The sequence below is a fragment of the Dendrobates tinctorius genome, unplaced genomic scaffold, assembly GCF_039654945.1.
Source record: "Dendrobates tinctorius isolate UK_male_01 unplaced genomic scaffold, ASM3965494v1 ptg000059l, whole genome shotgun sequence".
Lineage (NCBI taxonomy): Eukaryota > Metazoa > Chordata > Amphibia > Anura > Dendrobatidae > Dendrobates > Dendrobates tinctorius.
Window position 1 is genome coordinate 3485104 of NW_027361727.1, and position 15276 is coordinate 3500379.

A 15276-nucleotide genomic window follows, 5' to 3' on the forward strand; every position below is an offset into this window, starting at 1 on the left:
GCAAAAACTTATGTTTGGGAAGCAGGAATCAGACTGGTCTCCAAGAATCCAGCAGAGAAATCACCAGCCACTCAGAAGGGCGTCGGCTGCTTTATATCCACTCGGAAGTTCCTGTAACCCAGTCACAATCCACCTGATCAGGTGTTTGGTTTCTTTCATCCAAATCAGCCTCATTACCTTCCTTCACCAGAAGAGGGAGATCCTCGGACACAAAAGGTGAATGAATAGATGAGCTCACAACACTGGACTGTTTTGCAGTTTCAATAAAATTAGTGTTTTATCAGCAAGAGATTATCACTAAAGGACTAGGTGTCTCGTGCCTCCTGGTCCAACTCCACCCCCGCTACTGATTAGCAGCTTTCTGTCAATATACAGTGCACACAGATATCTGCCAATCAGTTGTGTGGGCGGGGTTAAAACTGTGATTCTATCACAGCTGCCGCACCCAGTAATCTAAGTGACACATCGATGGAATCAGAATCTATGTCCCGTCATTGTGCTGCTGTCAGATTACATGGTAACACCTGCTGATGGATTCCTTTTACCATAGTGCATGCACAGGGTCCGGGTTCATGGATTAAAATGCCAGAACAGCAGTGGGGACTGACACACATGCAGGACTAGAAAAAAAGAGTCGGTAACGAGGAAATCACTTTCAAAGTCACATTTTAGATCATTTTTGGGATCAGTGATGTGATTCGAGATTGAATATATTTTGACAATTGAGCATTTCTGAAACTTGTGTGTAGTATATGCATGAGGTGAGAAGATTGCTTCAATTTTGCATATATAGCCCAAATTTATTATATTTATTTTTATAGTGCCATCATACTCCACTGCACTTTACAGACATTATCATCACTGTCCCCGCTGAGGCTCATAATCTAGATTCCCTATCAGTATGTCTTTGGCGCCTTGGAGGAAACTGGGGAACACAGAGGAATCCGCACACAAACACGGGGAGAACATACAAACTCCTTGCAGATGTTGTCCTTGGTGGGATTTGAACCCAGAACCCCAGCGCTGCAAGGCTGCAGTGCTATCCACTGAACCACCGTGCTACCCACTGTACAGTGCTAACCACTGAGCCACCGTGCTGCCCACTGTACAGTGCTAACCACTGAACCACCGTGCTGCCCACTGTACAGTGCTAACCACTGAGCCACCGTGCTGCCCACTGTACAGTGCTAACCACTGAGCCACCGTGCTTCCCACTGTACAGTGCTAACCACTGAGCCACCGTGCTGCCCACTGTACAGTGCTAACCACTGAGCCACCGTGCTGCCCACTGTACAGTGCTAACCACTGAGCCACCGTGCTGCCCACTGTACAGTGCTAACCACTGAGCCACCGTGCTGCCCTATAGTAATTTAATTATGACTGTTCATGCATTTGGTATACAATTTTTCCAAAAAACAAAACTAACCTCCACGATAGATAATATTTCCAGCATGCACAGAATGCGGCCAACCTGGCCTAGAGCTGCTCTATCAGCTGCATGGTCGGTAGGTGATGGATTCCACTGCCTCTCCTCCTCTTGGATCAGTATTTTCTTTTGCTCTAACAATTTAATTATGAAATTAGAAATTTGTGCAATTCTCCTTAATACTGTTATGAGCAACTACACAACTACCACTTCCCAAATAAAAATATAGATGAAGTCTGTCCCTATAAGGGAACATTATCATTCGTGGGTGATGGCGCATGTGGGGACATGAAATTCCGGGGACCCCAGCTTGTATGATACATTATGGAAGGCTTGCTGTAGGTATGATAAAAGAATCCATGGCACAAAGATGATTCCCGGAGCATCAGTGATAATGGCAAAATAGTCCTGGGGGACAATGTAGCATGTGTGCCAATTTCTGCACCATCGCCTGGGCACTCATGTGTGTAAAAGCTGATTAACTCATAAATGTAGGTCTCGCTCATTAGAATTTGAGATGGACAAAAACTTCATGACTGAATTACTGGCTTCTATCAAATGTACCGAACATAATAAAATACATACTAATCACAATCCAATGAGCGCAAGAAGTCCAGTCAATGATGGAGCGAGCAGTTAATAGGTCAGTCAGAGGCAGCAAAACCTGGTTGGGAGGAGAATATGGCAACCTTCAGTAAGAAGTCACCATTAATGTATAGGAGGCCGGAGTGCAGGATTAGTGCTGGAGGCATATACATTCACGTGTCACATCCTGCCCCTTCTCAAAAATATTACATTTTTACTATAATACTGCTCCTATGTACAAGAATATAACTACTATAATACTACCCCTATGTACAAGAATATAACTACTATAATACTGCCTCCTATGTACAAGAATATAACTACTATAATACTGCTCCTATGTACAAGAATATAACTACTATAATACTGCCTCCTATGTACAAGAATATAACTACTATAATACTGCTCCTATGTACAAGAATATAACTACTATAATACTGCTCTCTATGTACAAGAATATAACTACTATAATACTGCTCCCTATGTGCAAGAATATAACTACTATAATACTGCTCCTATGTACAAGAATATAACTACTATAATACTGCTCCCTATGTACAAGAATATAACTACTATAATACTGCTCCCTATGTACAAGAATATAACTACTATAATACTACCCCCTATGTGCAAGAATATAACTACTATAATACTGCTCCTATGTACAAGAATATAACTACTATAATACTGCTCCTATGTACAAGAATATAACTACTATAATACTGCTCCCTATGTACAAGAATATAACTACTATAATACTGCTCCCTATGTACAAGAATATAACTACTATAATACTGCCCCTATGTACATGAATAAAACTAATATAATGCTGCTCCCTATGTACAAGAATATAACTACTATAATACTACCCCCTATGTGCAAGAATATAACTACTATAATACTGCTCCCTATGTACAAGAATATAACTACTATAATACTACCCCCTATGTGCAAGAATATAACTACTATAGTTCTGCTCCCTATGTACAAGAATATAACTACTATAATACTGCCCCTATGTGCAAGAATATAACTACTATAATACTGTTCCTATGTACAAGAATATAACTACTATAATACTGCCCCAATGTACAAGAATGTAACTACTATAATACTGCTCCTATGTACAAGAATATAACATCCTGCCCCTTCTCAAAAATATTACATTTTTACTATAATACTGCCCCTATGTACAAGAATATAACTACTATAATACTGTCCCCTATGTACAAGAATATAACTGCTATAATACTGCCCCTATGTACAAGAATATAGCTACTATAATACTGCCCCTATGTACAAGAATATAACTACTATAATACTGTCCCCTCTGTACAAGAATATAACTGCTATAATACTGCCCCTATGTACAAGAATATAGCTACTATATTACTGCCCCTATGTACAAGAATATAACTGCTATAATACTGCCCCTATGTACAAGAATATAACTACTATAATACTGCCCCTCTGTACAAAAATATAACTGCTATAAGGCCGAGGTCACACTGGCAAGGAATACGGCCGAGTGAGAGGCGCTAAAAGCACGCATTAGACACGGACAAATGATTCTCTATGGGGTCACTCGCACCAGGCGTATATTTCTCATCCGTATTCTACGCTCCGTGCCAATCGCAGCATGCTGCGATTGTCAGCGTACTACGGCCGTAATACGCCAATGCAAGTCTATGGGTGCGCAAAAAATACGGATTAAACACAGACCACACATGTGACTTGCGAGAAATACGCACCAGGTGTCTTTTAGCAAAGGCGGCAATTCAGTGCGCGATACAGTAAACTCACACTGACAGGTTTAATAAAGAAACAAATGAATAGATATAGACACATAGAATACGCATATATATATGCATTCTATGTGTCTATATCTATTCTTTGGTTTGTGTTATAAACCCTGTCATAGGGCTCCATTATACGTCCATTTTGCAAGCCTGCGAGAAAATCTCGCCATACGGATTACATACGGATGCTTACATGCGCAAAATACGCGACCACACCTTGATTACGGATGACATACGGAGCACTGTTTAGGGGCCATTCATCCGTATTACGCATGTAAAATACTGACCGTATTTTGCGTCGGTTAGTGTGACCCCGGCCTAATACTGCCCCTATGTGCAAGAATATAGCTACTATAATACTGCCCCTATGTACAAGAATATAACTACTATAATACTGCTCCTATGTACAAGAATATAACTACTATAATACTGCCCCGATGTACAATAATATAACTACTATAATACTGCTCCTATGTACAAGAATATAACTACTATAATACTGCTCCTATGTACAAGAATATAACTACTATAATACTGCTCCTATGTACAAGAATATAACTACTATAATACTGCTCCTATGTACAATAATATAACTACTATAATACTGCTCCTATGTACAAGAATATAACTACTATAATACTGCTCCTATGTACAAGAATATAACTACTATAATACTGCTCCTATGTACAATAATATAACTACTATAATACTGCTCGTATGTACAAGAATATAACTACTATAATACTGCTCCTATGTACAAGAATATAACTACTATAATACTGCTCCTATGTACAAGAATATAACTACTATAATACTGCTCCTATGTACAATAATATAACTACTATAATACTGCTCCTATGTACAAGAATATAACTACTATAATACTGCCCCCTATGTACAAGAATATAACTACTATAATACTGTCCCCTATGTCCAAGAATATAACTACTATATCATGATCATCTAGATCATGTGTTGAAGTTCAGCACAGGAAAGAAACAGGAGAAAGCTTTGTTTGTGTGCAAGGATGTTGCAGTTAAACAGTCGGCCAGTCAAGGCAAACAGTGTCCAGAGCCTGGAAGGAAATCCCAGAAGGCATCTTCTGCTGAGAACCTGAGTGCTGGAGGGCAGGTGGCTGCACAGAAGGTGAGGCAGAGTCCATCATCAGCCTCAGGTGTGCAGCTCACTCCAGGCAGACAGACGGACTTCTCTGGAGAAGCAAACACTCCAGGAGAACCTTCAGCTGAGACATGTGGTGACCAGCATGGCGAGCTCTGGACGCACGAGATTGCAGGCTGGGGGCAGCGGTAAAAGTGTTGCGGAGGCTAGAGCCACAAAACCAGCGACATTAAAAACCAAGGTGTCACCCCCTAAAGCAAGACTCCAGAAGGAGCCGCCGCGTCCCCCGGAGCTACAGCTGGCAGAGGAGATACCAGGACTGGTCAGAAAGTTTGGCGAGTTGCAGCAGCAGAGGAATCTTCTGCAAATGGAAATTGACTGCATTTACAAGGTGAAGGCTGCTAATCCTGGGGATCACTCTGTATATGACCAGAGACTGAACGCACTGGGGGTAGAGCTGGCGACTGTGGTGCGGGACATGGACTGTGTGCTGGCGAGGATGGGGCCCCTGGCAGAGATATATGTGGCGTCCCTGAGGCTCAGTCGCCAAAGAGGTACTGCACCTTCTCCTAAGGTGTAGTACCCCACCAACTAGGTAAGTTGGGAACTCCTTTCCACACTCCAACACCTGCATCCCACACACAGGATAGTTCAGTAGATTCACCTAGCAGCTTCAGGCTGGGGGTAGCAGAGCACCCTTCGTGGAACCCTGCTTCGTAACACAAGATGTGCTGGAAGGTGGGTGGAGTTAGTATAAAAGAGAGGGAAAGTGAAGAAGTGTAGGTCAGTCTGACGGGAGGTCAGGCGAGAGAAGTTCAGTTCTGAAGTTCAGTTTTGAGTTCAGTTTGAGTTCAGTTTAGAAAGAGAGTGCTGCAGCTGCCTCAGTGATCTGAGCCAGCTGGCACGGGAAAGAGAAGAGAAGGAGAAAGACGTAGACCTGCAACCTAAGCTTCCATAAGAGAGAGAAGGAACAGCGCGGAACGAAGGAGTAAGAGAGCAGAGAGGAGTTGTGGGTTTGAAGAGGAACCCTGCCTATAGGTTCTCAGCGCAAGGCTGGGGCCCGGTCCCCGAGGTTGTATGGACACTTATGGTTCTGCAGCAGACACCGGTGGAGTAGTTGGCTGTAAATGCACTACTCCTATTCAAGACTTGGGACACAACAGCAACCGATTTGCGAGCCAGGACTCTGAGAGGAGTCCCCGATAGAGGCTACAGCTGTCTGTCATACAAGTAAGGTTCTAGGAACATCTGACAGGAGGAATTCCAGAGAACTACGGTACTGGAGTTCTTCACACTAAAAGGCGCAATAGAGGAGTCATTCAGGAAAGGCACATGTTGGCCGAGTGTTGGAGAGGAGAGCCCTGACTTGCCCGGAAGGTTGATTGAGTCTCTACCCCGGAGGACACGGCACGGAGGCGGGCACCAGTGGGTACCACGAACTGTGAGTAAAGCTTTGAAACTGCAAGGCCTGGTGTCCTCCATTCATTCGCCGCTAACACCTTCAGCACCGCTACATCTGGGTACCAGCATCTATACCATTCTGCGCCTCTCCTCATCCATTGCACCCACACTGCCCTGGGACCACAGCTCCACCTGTGGGGAGCTACACCATCTTTGCTGCACCACACCATCAGTCCCAGTGGATCTGCATGCAGCGTTGGCTCAACATCTTACTTGCCAAACACCACGGGTGGCGTCACAAACTATTCAACTAAGCTATAACACTATTGCCATCACCGCCATTGATATTGGGCGCCCAGGGCCATGACCGGGTCACTGCTGCTGTGACACATTCCCCCCTGACACCGGCCCGGTACCGGGTACCCCGCTGCCCTGGGTGTGAGGGGAACCCACATATAGGAACCAGGAGCGGTTTAGGTCCTACACGCAGGACTCTGCTGGCTCCTGCACAGACATTGTCCCAGGTGGGACCTGGCAGCAGGTACGGCCGGTGCTGCAGCCCGCTAGCTTCTGATACCTGGACGCAGATGTTATCTTTCTGCAGGAGACGCGGCTGACGACTCAGGGGCTAATGAGGGAGGCTGAGAGGGAATGGCGGTCTGGTCCCTCTTTTTGGTCACTGGCTGTGGAGCCGTACGCCGGAGTCGCCATTCTGTTTAACATCAGGGATGTGACAGTACATAGGATGACGGAGGTGGTTATGGGAAGGTGTCTGGTCCTGGAAGTCACTGTCTGTGGAAGGCGACTCCGGCTTATTAACATCTATGGGCCACAGGCGGTGACTGACAGGATATTTAATGATATCAAGCCTTATCTGTTCACCTCTCTTCCATTGATAATGGGGGGGACTTTAATGCCATACTGACATCAGGTGACAGCTCCTCAGGTAGGACCGTGACGAGGGATGGTAGGATCTTGAATAACATAGTCCTGCAGGCCGGATTAGGTGACGTCTTTAAACAGGGAGGTCGAAAGCCAAAATTAACCTATTCTTGCTCCAATAGAGGAAGTAGAATAGATCTGGCTTTTTTAAGTCCCATGGAAGTCATTGGTGCCATGAGTGAGAGAGTCGTCCCATACTCAGACCATCTTGCCCTATATTTCTGCCTGGGGGCCGCTAAGCAAGCTGATGTTGGTAGGGGGTTATGGAGACTCAATTCCAGCCTCCTCCATGATGTCTCTGTCCAGAGTTGTGTCTACTCCCTTTTGCAGGGTCATCTACAGAGAGTGGACTTCTTTGACAACATGGCCAACTGGTGGGAAGATGTCAAGGATGATATCAGATGCCTCTTGAAGAGACTGTCAGTTAAGAAAGGCAGGAGTAAGTACAGCCAGTACCTAAGGCTGCGCAAAGAATTGGAGTCACTCTATTCGGAGGGCGGGGGTAACAAAGAGAAGATCAACCGGCTGAAATCTGAGATAAGGCAGTATCAGTACAGCAGGTATACCTCCTTGGTTCTTGAACTGGATTATGGGGTCTTGGGAGCACCTGATCCCTTTGAGAATTGCTGGGAGTGGGTGGCCAATAAATCAGTCACAGGTCTCATTGATTCCCAGGGTGTATTGCAGGAATCTCGGGAGGGTATCCTGGGGGTGGTGAAATCTTATTATACTGACTTGTTTCAGAGAAAGGCTTTGGATAAACGTAAAATGACTCAATTCTTGGAGGCAACTCCAACGCCTGATACTAATGATCTGGACTTTTCTCCTTTGACAGCAGAATTAACGGTGGAGGAGGTTAAGGAGGGAGGCCATTGATAAGTTACATCTGAAGAAGGCACCAGGTCCGGATGGTATAACAGCAGAATTTTATAAGAAATTCAGAGACCTCCTGGCTCCAATTCTTGTGGATGTTTACAAAAATTGTCTAGAAAATCACCTGATGCCTCCATCCATGTGAGTGTCCTCATTAATTCTGCTGTCTAAAGGTAAGGAGCCGAGCGACATCAAGAACTGGAGGTCGATTGCACTCTTGAATGTTGATAGGAAGATTCTGGCAAAGATCCTGTTTTCTAGGTTAGTCTGTTTGTCCTCAGCACTGTTGGTAGGCTCTCAGTTTGACACGGTAAAAGGGCGGAACATCTCTGGAGCGGTCATCTCGATACGGGAGATGTTTGAGAGATGTAAAGCTCTGCGGTGTGGGAGATATGTTGTCAGTCTGGACCAGGCTAAAGCCTTTGACAGAGTTGATCATGATTATCTGTGGGCCACTTTGTCAAAGTACGGTATTCCGGGACAATTTGTGGATTGGCTGAAGACTTTGTACAGAGAGGCGGTGAGTTTTCCTCTGATTAATGGTTGGCAGGGAGGCACTTTTGGAGTTGAGGCAGGGGTGAGACAGGGCTGCCCGCTGAGTCCACTCCTGTGTGTTTTTGCCAAAGACCCGTTTTTTAGGTCACTGCAGGAGTGTAACTTTTGGGGGGTGCCGGTCCCCCACTGCTTGCCTCTGAAAGTGGTTGCCTACGTGTATGATGTGACGCTGGTGATATCTAATCCTCATGAGGTGCGGATGTTGTCCGCGGCCATCAGAAGTTACTCAGGGGCCTCCGGGTCTCTGGTCAACCTTGAGAAGAGTCAAGCTCTGTGGACATTGCAATCTGACCCAGACTTTGATCTGCCGCAGTTTGTTAAGGCTTCCACCCATATTAAGATCTTAGGGGTTAAATTTGGGAGGGAAGATAATGCCAGCCTAAATTGGGAGGAAAAAATTGGAGACCGGAAATGCAAAAGTTCAGCGATGGAAGAACTGGAGGCTGACTTACAGAGAAAGGGTTGCTATGTTGAAGTCGTACCTGGTCCCCGTCTTCTTGTATGTCTGTCGTTTTTCCTTTGCCAGAATCCTTCTCGGCGAGGGTCCTCAGCCTGTTCTTCCAGCTCTTGTGGGGGAACAGGATGAACCTGATAAAGAGGGGAATAACGTACCTACAGCGGCGTGAGGGCGGGCTGGATATCTTAAATCCAAGGGTTTTTTTTTTACTCCTTGTTTCTGAAAGTAAATTTTGGGAGCATGGATTCAAACAGTAGCTCCCTGTGGGCGAATAGTATCAGGTATTGGATATTGCCTTTTGCGGAATCTTGGGTGCGAGGCGGCAGTCTCAAGAGGAGATGGACAGGTGACCACCTCCCCCAGTATCTGGAATATGGTCTGAAGTGTGTCAGGAAGTGGGGACTGGAGAGGTCTAACTGAGAGTTATACGAGGAAAGATCTGTGTGCTCATATATGTAGGACTTTCTTCTACTCTCCACTGGCCCTAAGAGATTGTGCCACCAGGACCCTTCAGGACAGTCTCCAGTTCCTCAACGGGAGGCGACTTCCAGCAAAGTTTTTTGACATTGCTTGGCTGTCGCTACATGGGAAGCTCTTTGAGAGGGGCAACTTAAAATATTTAAGTATTTCGGATCGGAACTGTCCCCTTGGTTGTCAGCAGGAGGAAACCATGGAGCATTTTATTTGTGATTGCTGGGGAGGTAGGGAAATATGGACGGAAGTATCGACCAAGTTGAAAATCCCCAGACTGCTGTCCCTCAATTACCCTGACATTATCTATGGTGTCCCATCCACTAACGGTAACATCGACAGGGGGGCAATGTACCTGATCATTACCACTATTAAGTATTACCACTGGCACATGAGAACCCGAGTGTCCCTCCACAGAGAGCCCTTCCATCCCGTTACCGCAGCCACAAAGATACTGTCCGAGCTCAGATGGATAAGAGCGTTAGAGATAAAGAAAAGTCAGAGTAATGAGAAACTATGGAGGAATGTGCCTGTGGGATAACAACATGATCGTGTTACTAAAAGTGTTTATTTCATATTCTTCCTTCCACAGGAGTGAACTTTAAGTTACCTTTATACCCTAATTCATTAATTTAGTTCTATAATTATTGTCTGATGCATTCATGAGAATTTATGTTTTGTATTAAGGAAGAATTCTGTTTAATTGTATTTGTGGGTTTTATACAATAAAAATTGCCCCTCTGTACAAGAATATAACTGCTATAATACTGTCTCCTCTGTACAAGAATATAACTATAATACTGTCCCCTCTGTACAAGAATATAACTACTATAATACTGCCCCCTATGTGCAAGAATATAACTACTATATTACTGCTCCTATGTACAAGAATATAACTACTATAATACTGCTCCTATATACAAGAATATAACTACTATAATACTGCCCCTCTGTACAAGACTATACAGTAACTACTATAATACTGCTCCTATGTACAAGACTATAACTACTATAATACTGCTCCTATGTACAAGAATATAACTACTATAATACCACCACTATGTACAAGAATATAACTACTATAATACGGCTCCTATGTACAAGAATATAACTGCTATAATACTGCCCCTATGTACAAGAATATAACTGCTATAATACTGTCCCCTCTGTACAAGAATATAACTGCTATAATACTGCCCCTCTGTACAATAATGTAACTGCTATAATACTGCCCCTCTGTACAAGAATGTAACTGCTATAATACTGCCCCTCTGTACAAGAATATAACTACTATAATACTGTCTTCTATGTACAAGAGTATAACTACTATAATACTGTCCTCTATGTACAAGAATATAACTACTATAATACGGCTCCTATGTACAAGAATATAACTGCTATAATACTGCCCCCTATGTACAAGAATATAACTACTATAATACTGCCCCTATGTACAAGAATATAACTACTATAATAATGCCCCCTATGTACAAGAATATAACTACTATAATACTGCCCCTATGTACAAGAATATAACTACTATAATACTGTCCTCTATGTACAAGAGTATAACTACTATAATACTGCTCCTATGTACAAGAATATAACTACTATAATACCACCACTATGTACAAGAATATAACTACTATAATACCACCACTATGTACAAGAATATAACTACTATAATACGGCTCCTATGTACAAGAATATAACTACTATAATACTGCCCCTATGTACAAGAATATAACTGCTATAATACTGCTCCCATGTACAAGAATATAACTACTATAATACTGCTCCTATATACAAGAATATAACTACTAGAATACTGTCCCCTATATACAAGAATATAACTACTATAATACTGCTCCTATATACAAGAATATAACTACTATAATACTGCCCCTATGTACAAGAATATAACTGCTATAATACTGCTCCTATGTACAAGAATATAACTACTAGAATACTGCCCCATGTACAAGAATATAACTACTATAATACTGCTCCTATATACAAGAATATAACTACTATAATACTGCCCCTATGTACAAGAATATAACTGCTATTGTTATGGAAATATATATGTATTTCATATAGATCTCACTTGCCTGCTAAAGGCTATATACTCATGTACTCTTATATAGGCTATATACTGCTATATACTCATATATACAGCACACAGATACATATTCACAGTTTGAACCTTATAACTAGTTGGTGGAAATAACCTGCTACCCAGTCATCTCATTGTCTTGTGATTTGAGAAATATCTAGCAGACATAGGGAATGAGGAACTTAGGCCAGGTGGTCCGGCCGATATTGGAGACTTGCTGACAAGTGCAAGACTCCGGACAGTAAATCACGTGGTGTCTAAATAACCCCAGGTCGGACACCCATATATGTTCATGCATTTAAACTGACCAATTAGCTAAGAAGTAAAGCCTTTATGTTAATGAGTAACCACTCCTTTATACGAACTGATAAAAGACCATATATGAATAAAGTTTCCAGAGTTCTGCTGGAATGAGTTGTTGCTAACTACGTGTAGCTTCCTCTTTTCCTTTGAGCGCTCAATAAGACTCTGTCTAATCAGGACAGGCCACAGTACGCACAGGGGTAAATCTACCCAAATCAAAAGTAAATCCATCCACAACACTATAATACTGCTCCTGTTATGATTGAGTCACCGTAGGAGGCAAAAATAGAAATGCTAGCTAAGTCCAAGAAAACCAGAGAAGTTGGCAGCTATCGGATTGCAGACCCCTGAACCTATCAACACAACTAGCAGTAGCCGTGGGGGGCTCCTACGATGCCCTAGGCCCCTCGATCACAGCCGGAGGACTACATAGCCTAAAGACAGAAAGGGAAATCTAAACTGCCCCAGAGCAGACCCCAAAGCAAAAGGCAGCCCCCAACATATAATGACGGTGAAGCAAGAAGAAAGAACAAAACACAGACAGAAAGATAGACTGAGCAAAGATGGGGCCCCAGCTAGCTTAGATAGGAAAGGACAGGAAGGCTGCTGTCTGCAATCCGTGAAAAACCCTATGAAAATAAGAGCCAACAACTGACAGTAAAAAAGGCCCTGAAGACGCTAGGCTTCAAAAAAGCTATGTCAGTACTCAGGAATATTCTGAAGACAGAGCAACAGGCAAAAGGAGATTCAGCTCACCCCAGCAGGGAATGGCAGAATCCAGAAAAGCAAGGAAAACAAAACACTAATGCAAAAAGGCAAAGCAGAAATCTTAGCTTTAGATGAGCAGGAATCAGACTGGTTTCCTAGAAATCCACAGAGAAATCACCCGCAGGCCAGAAGGGGTCGTCGGCAGCCTTATATCCAGTCATTAACTCCACTCAGCCAGTCATCATCATCAGCCCCAGGTGTTTGACAATCAGGCTCACTACCTTTCTTCACCAGAAGAGGGAGTTCCTCGGGCCTCAGTAGTGAAGGGGAAAATGAACTCACAACAGTACCTCCCCCTTGAGGAGGGGTCACCGAACCCTCAACCACGCCACCAGGACGATCAGGGTGAGCCCGATGAAAGGCACGCACCAATCTTTTGGCATGAATATCAGAGGCAGAGACCCAGGAATTATCCTCCTGACCATAACCCTTCCACTTAACCAAATACTGGAGTCTCCGTTTAGCCAGACGGGAATCCAGTACTTTCTCTACCTCATATTCCATGTTACCTTCAACCAATACAGGGTCTGGAGGTGCAACCCCCGGAACAACAGGTTCAACAAACCTCTTCAACAAGGATTTATGGAACACATTATGGATTTTAAATGTGACAGGAAGAGCCAAACGAAAAGAGACCGGATTAATAATCTCCAAAATCTTGTAAGGTCCAATAAATCTAGGCTTAAACTTAGGAGAAGCCACCTTCATAGCAATATTTTTTGATGATAACCACACCATATCACCAACCTTAAACTGGGGACCAATGGTCCTATGTCGGTTGGAAAACCGCTGGGCCTTTTCCTGGGAGAGAGATAACTTATCCACCACTTGGTCCCAGATCTGGTGCATTCTCTCCACCACAGTGTCAACACCTGGGCAGGCAGAGGGCTCCACCTGCCCTGAAGAAAATCGAGGATGAAACCCAAAGTTACAAAAAAAGGTGACATCAAAGTGGCAGAACTAGCTCTATTATTTAAAGCAAATTCGGCCAAGGGCAAAAATGAAACCCAATCATCCTGATCAGCAGAAATAAAACATCTCAAATATGACTCCAAGGTCTGCTTTGTTCTCTCTGTCTGCCCATTGGTCTGAGGGTGAAAAGCAGAGGAGAAGGACAACTGAATTCCCAGCTTGGAACAGAAAGTTCTCCAAAATCTAGACACAAACTGGACTCCTCTGTCAGATACAATGTTCTCAGGAATCCCGTGCAAGCGAACCACCTGTTGTAAAAACAGGGGCACCAATTCAGAGGAAGACGGCAACTTAGGGAGTGGTACAAGATGAACCATCTTAGAGAACCTATCACAAATCACCCAAATAACAGTCATCCTTTGAGAGACAGGCATATCAGAGATGAAATCCATTGAAATTTGGGTCCATGGCCTCTTGGGGACAGGCAAAGGCATCAACAACCCACTAGAGCGAGAACACGATTTAGACCGGGAGCACGTCCCACAGGACTGCACAAAATTCCTGACATCACGAGACAAGGAGGGCCACCAAAAAGACCGACTCACCAGATCTCTAGTACCAAAAATACCTGGATGATCAGCCAAAGCAGAGCAATGAACTTCAGACATCACTCTCTTCTTCCACTGGTCAGGAACATACAACTTTCCACTGGGGCAACGCTCAGGTTTGTCCTCCTGGAACTCTTCCAGAGCACGTCTCAAATCGGGCGAGATGGCAGAAAGAACTACCCCTTCGCCTAAGATGGTAGCAGGCTTGGTCACCACAGTAGAATCAGCAAAGAAGCTCCTAGAGAGGGCGTCAGCCTTGACATTCTTAGTTCCAGGAAGAAAAGAGACCACAAAATCAAAACGTGTAAAAAACAAGGCCCACCTAGCCTGTCTAGGGTTCAAGCGCTTAGCCGACTCTAGGTAAATCAAATTCTTGTGGTCAGTGAGGACCACGACTTGATGCTTAGCTCCCTCCAACCAATGTCTCCACTCCTCAAATGCCCATTTCATGGCTAACAGTTCCCGATTCCCCACATCATAGTTACGTTCAGATGGAGAGAACTTTCGGGAAAAGAAAGCACAGGGATTCATTTTAGATGTTACAGGATCCTTTTGGGACAAAACAGCTCCTGCACCAATCTCAGAAGCATCCACCTCTACCTGGTACGGAAGTGAGACATCAGGTTGCCGCAAAACCGGGGCGGAGGTGAATCTTCGCTTCAGCTCCTGAAAGGAAGAAACAGCCTCCGGAGACCAATTTAACACATCAGAACCCTTCTTAGTCAAATCAGTCAATGGCTTGCCAATACTAGAAAATTTTGCTATAAATTTCCGATAAAAATTAGCAAAACCCAAAAACTTCTGGAGGGCCTTCAAAGAAGTGGGCTGAACCCAATCGTAAATGGCCTGTACCTTGGCCGGGTCCATTTCAATAGTTGACGGGGACAAAATAAATCCCAAAAAAGAAATCCTCTGTACTCCAAAAAGGCATTTAGATCCTT